This window comes from Myotis davidii, unplaced genomic scaffold, assembly GCF_000327345.1.
Source record: "Myotis davidii unplaced genomic scaffold, ASM32734v1 scaffold1476, whole genome shotgun sequence".
NCBI lineage: Eukaryota > Metazoa > Chordata > Mammalia > Chiroptera > Vespertilionidae > Myotis > Myotis davidii.
Window position 1 is genome coordinate 67,771 of NW_006287253.1, and position 5,255 is coordinate 73,025.

Here is a 5,255-nt window from a genome sequence, read left to right on the forward strand (position 1 = left end):
CGGGAGGAGCCCAGCTTCAGCTGCTCCTGAGCGCCTGCGGGGAGGTGGAAGTTGCCTTGTGGTCCTTCCTGGGGGGTGTTCATTTGTGAGCCATCTGTGGGGCCTTCCGATCAGGCAGGGGGAAGTCACGGCTCGGAAAGGCCCCGAATGGGCCATGGCCTCGGTGTTTGCTGAAGGTGGTGGAGCATTCAGTTCGCGGGGAAATAAAATTCATTCCCCGTGGTCAGCTCCCCTGATGGGCAGGGGTTTGGTCACCGTGTGGTTTTCCTACGTGTGTTTGTGCCTTTCGCTGTTAGGCCCTCGAGGTGAGAACCTCTCAGGGCGATTGCTTCCCTGGCTGTGCTGACCCCGAGCCTCAGTAAGTTAGGAGAGGAGGCACCCGAGCTTGTGTGTGTGTGTGTGTGTGTGTGTGTGTGTGTGTGTTTCAGTTACATGATCTAATAGATTTCTCCTTTTGGTTTCTGTTCCCAGGAACGGCCCTGGAGTGGGTCCCGCCCTCGTGATCTGGGCACAGCTCTTGCTGGCAGACCCAGAAGTCCATCTGCCTGGAGAGCCGGGCTCACTGAGTTAGCTTCAGTGACATTGAAGGGACCTTGTGGAGCACGGTTGGGCCTTAGTGCATGTTGATTGATTTCTTAAAGGGATATGTGCTTTGAAGTTTTCTTAGGTATTTGTTAATCAGTTCCCATTTATCCAAAAGCGAAATGAGAAAGTTCAGGTATGGGGTCTCCCCTTCTGTTGTTTCCTGGGGGGCCAGGCTAAGGATGCCGCGGGGTCCCAGTGTGTCCGCGGGGGAGCAGCAGTGGGCATCACCCCGCAGAGCTCGACCTGGCTTTTGTTAGCGGACCTGAAGATTGAGAGACTCTTTGAGACAGACATGGCTGTCCATTTAGATGTCCAGGGGTGACGTGACCCCGAGGTGTGTGGGCATGTTTGCCAGGAGGAGGCCCAGTTCTCCATGGGGCAGTCAGCTCTTAGGGCACTCGCCCGGGAGCCCAGTGATAATTGGCAGCTCTGGCAGAGAGCACTGAATCGGGGTGGGCATGGGGGTACCCAGTCATCAGAGTCCTCAGGCCCATCCCACAGAGTGGCCTCCAGTTACCCGCACCCCCTCTTCTGTCCTCTGTGTCCTGGCTCCAGGCAGTCCAGGACCCTTCTATTAGGCTCCAAGCTGACCACCGCCCTCCTGCACCCACACGCAGTCTTGAGATCTACTAGTGTTAGGTCAGTGAGCGACAGGTTCCTTTCTGTTAATCATGCCTCCACCAGATGGCCTCCTGCCATTTCTTCTGTGGGCCTGAAGTCACCTGTCTTTTAAAGTGTTGTCTGCAAAGAGCGGGTCCCAGCCACCTTGTCTAGAAGTTTGCACATTTAATTAATAGTTCCCAGTTCTCAGGCAGGATGTTTAAGCTCCTGTGTAATGATTACAACGAACGGTGTGCTGATAGCTACTATTTGGTAAAAACAAACAGTTTTGGGGATATGAGTAAGTTGATACAACCCCATGCCAATCTCATACTTTCTGTATTTGTAGTCTTGGCTTGTTTAAAATAATGTTGCTTAAATATATGAACTGAGCACTGCAGTACTGCCTTCCCTTTCAAGTTAAAATTACTTTGTTTAGTGTCACTTTAGAATTGAGTCTTTTCTTATGAGTGCCTGTTTAGCAACTGTTACCATAAATATGACACAAGCCTCGTCTCCAACACTCTGGCCATAGCGTGGGCGTGGTATGGCTGTAGACTCTGACATTCTGAATCAAAAGTGTATTTGCTTTCTTTGCTCATCATTGATTTAATACTCAGCGTCGGGTTTCACTTGTTAAGTTGCTGAGAGCTGCTATTGTGTACAGAAGAAAATCACAGTTACATTGTATCCTAGGGTGGAGCTCTCAGTGCACTACTTTCTTTTCCTGTCGATTATCACCTGCAGTGGCTGGAGGATGCTTGGGGCTGAGGGGATTCTGTCCCTCACAACTGCCAGGGGTACTGGGGCCCAGGGGCGCAGAGCTGCAGGGGCTGTGGGGGACCCCGGGAGCCTTGTGATCCTTGTGATCCGGAGGCGCATTGCACCGTGCACAGCCGGCGTGTGTCCCCCGCCACGGGTTGTTCCTGGGCTAGAGGGGCCCAGGGTCACTCACTGGTCAGCCGCCGGACCTCCCCAGAAGGACGGAGTTTGGGGAGATGGGAGACTGAAATCAGCTTCCTGGACCAGGTTCCTTTCCCAGGAAGGGGCGTCTGTTTTCTGGTACCTCCCACCCTGCATTCTCCTGCTGGAACGCATAAAGGGCTGTGTGCACACAGGTTCACATGCCTTCGCTGTCCAGGTCACCAGTGCTCCTGGGCAGGGCTGCCTGCCTCCAGGCGGCTAACGCCAGGCAGAGGCCACTGTGGCGGCGCCGTCTTGTCTCACAGACACCGCCAGCCTGGCAGCTCCTTATCTCTTGGGGACTAGAACTAAAAACTGAAGCGCTCCTCTGGAGTGGCCGTGCCTGGGCGCACCAGGACCTGGTGTGCCGCTGGTTTGGCTCTGTTTCGGGGGTTCTGGCTGGAACAGAGGACTGTGGGGAAGGGCATCGGGGGCCACATCACATGTATCTATCTGGTGGCCGCATCACGTGCAACCTGAGTTGTCCTGGCCGCCTTCTTGACTCGGCGCTTGGTATTGCCTGAGCTGTGCTCCTACTCGCTTCCACGTGAACTGAAGTGAAGAGGTGAGTCCATAGAAACACAGGGCTGAGCCGGGAGGGATGGCCTGGCCTAGACGTTGAAGGGAGGGCACCCCGCAGGCCTGGCACAGGAGTGAGTGTCACGCGTGTGTGGCCCATTCTCAATTTTAGTGCCACTTTGCTCTCTTCATTGTCTTCCAAAGTGGGCGCCTGTCAGGGAGGCGTGCGGGCAGCTGGCAGCCCTGGCGGAAGGGAAGGTGCTGCCGCGGGCGGAGCGGTGTCCATGTTCTGGCCACCATCTTCTATAGCTCTCCGTTTTCCGGAATTGCCTCAAGAACTCCTTGAAGCCCTGACTGGTTTGGCTCAGTGGATAGAGCGTCAGCCTGCGGACTGAAGGGTCCCAGGTTCGATTCCGGTCAAGGGCATGTACCATGGTTGCGGGCACATTCCCAGTGGGGTGTGTGCAGGAGGCAGCTGATCGATGTTTCTCTCTCATCGATGTTTCTAACTCTCTATCCCTCTCCCTTCCTCTCTGTAGAAAATCAATAAAATATATTAAAAAAAAAAAAAGAACTCCTTGGATCTCCTGTGTAGACGGATCATCTCATGTACCAGTGACAAAGCTGTGCAATCTCTATGCCTCTTATTCTTTACTTGTCTTTCCCTGTGGCCGCAGTAAGTTCTCGATGTTGGGATGGAGTCTCGATGGTCATTCCGTAAGTGTGAGTGGATTGCACTTCCTGTCTGCCTTTCCCGAATCCAGTGAAATAGGCTTGTTTTCTTCCTTTTTCTCTTATTGCCAGTAATTAGATTAATTGATTTTCTATAGTGAACTGTTTCTGTGTCCTGATATAAACAAAATTTGGTCATGATTTTATTTTACTTTTTAAAATTTGGAGTATTTTTAAAAAATATATTTTCATTGATTTCAGAGAGGAAGGGAGAAGGAGAGAGAAACATCAATGATGACAAATCATTGATCGGCTACCTCCTGCATGCCCCCTACTGGGGATCGAGCCTGCATCCTGGCATGTGCTCTTGACCTGAATCAAACCCAGGACCCTTCAGTCCACAGGCTGACACTCTGTCCACTGAGCCAAACCAGCTAGAGCGGTCATGATTTTTTTTTTTAAAACTGCATGGCTAGAATCAGTCTGCTAATATATATTTATTGTGAGTATTCCATCTATATTCTTGCCTGCGATGGGTTCAGTAATGGGCATTTTGTGTGGCTCCTGCTGTTTCCTGGAATGCCTTGATTGTTTCTCATTCAGGAAATGCTGACTTTGGGGTGGAGAGGTTATTACCTTACAGGGGAGTCCGTAGTGGGTGTGTCGCCTTCAGGGGAAGCATATAATGAGTGTCTATAATCTTTTAAATTGCCTCCACTTTATGGGGTGTTTTTATCAGGAAGTGAGGTTGAATTTTGCTAAATTACCTGACCAGCATTTTTCTTAAAGAAATAGAATGAATTTTATTAATAGATTTCTTACCATAAAATCATGGTTGCATTCATGGAACAAACCCCCCTTGGTCTTCGTGTGTTATTTTTTTAATATGCTATTAGGTTCTGTTTGCTAATTTTTAAAGGAATTTTTACATTTATATTCATAAGTGAAGAGCAGTGGTTCTCAAACCTTTGATCCCTTTACACTTGGCAGTGCCAGGACATGTTTTTGGTTGGTAAACTGGTGGTGGTGGTGGTGGTGGTGGTGGTTGTGGTGTTTCTGTTTGCCCCTAGGGTAGATGCCAGGAATGCTGCTAATATCCGACAGTGCGCGGGGCAGCCCCACCACAAAGTATCTGGTCCAAATGTCAGTAGTGCCATGTGGAGAAAGCCCGGTGTTGATGTATATACTATTTTAGAAACTAACACCAAGAACATTTAAAAGTCATTAATAATTTATTTAAAATAGCAGTAGCTCTGTCAGGTTTTGGCCGTGCGAGGGACCCTGAGCAGGAAAGTCTCCCGGGATACCCTGCATGAGGCGGGGCGGGCAGTCCCGCACAGGAAGCAGCGCCAGCGCAGGAGGTCTTTGCAGACAGTCAGGCTGCAGATCGGCTTGAAGAGCTGTGACCCTCAGAAGGACAGACGCTCCTTGGGCACCGCCAGGCGCAAGTCCACTCCTGCCCCACTTTCTCCACCTGTGATCTGGGGGACCAGCAGCCCTGTGCTGAGGCCAAGGCCATTTACCAGTACACCCCCCACAGGGACATGAGGCCTGAAGAAAAAACCCAAAAAGAATACGAAGCTGGCCCAGAAGTGTGCTGTCTTCTGCCCTCAGTCTCTGGTCAAGCAGATCCCATGAGTCCCGGGCCCAGGCCTGGACCAGTTCCTGTCCTTGCTGACCCACGAGGAGAGCGTGGTGGCCGAAACGATGAGGTGACATGCAGATGAAGAGGATGCGTGTCTGGCAGTGGCTGTTGGCCGCGTGAAGATGACAGGGCGGAGCTCGTGTGCAGCATCCACTTAGCTGTCACCTTCCTGGTGTCGCGGCTCAGAAAGAAGTGGCAGGACGTGCGGGCTTCGTACACCAGGAGCCCAGGGCAAGCCCGGCGCCTGCACTCCGGCACAGCTGAGTAAGCC

At 51.6% G+C, this 5,255-nt stretch overlaps 1 protein-coding gene across 1 annotated transcript in view; it reads left to right on the forward strand.

The window, feature by feature from the left end:
• Positions 1-293: 293 nt before the first annotated feature.
• Positions 294-5,255, forward strand: part of AGPAT3 (1-acylglycerol-3-phosphate O-acyltransferase 3) — a 57,041-nt gene continuing 52,079 nt past the window's right edge. Inside the window, exon 1 of the mRNA XM_015560821.1 lies at positions 294-358. The gene's annotated coding sequence lies outside the window, so the exon portion shown is untranslated. The remainder of the gene's footprint in view (positions 359-5,255) is intronic.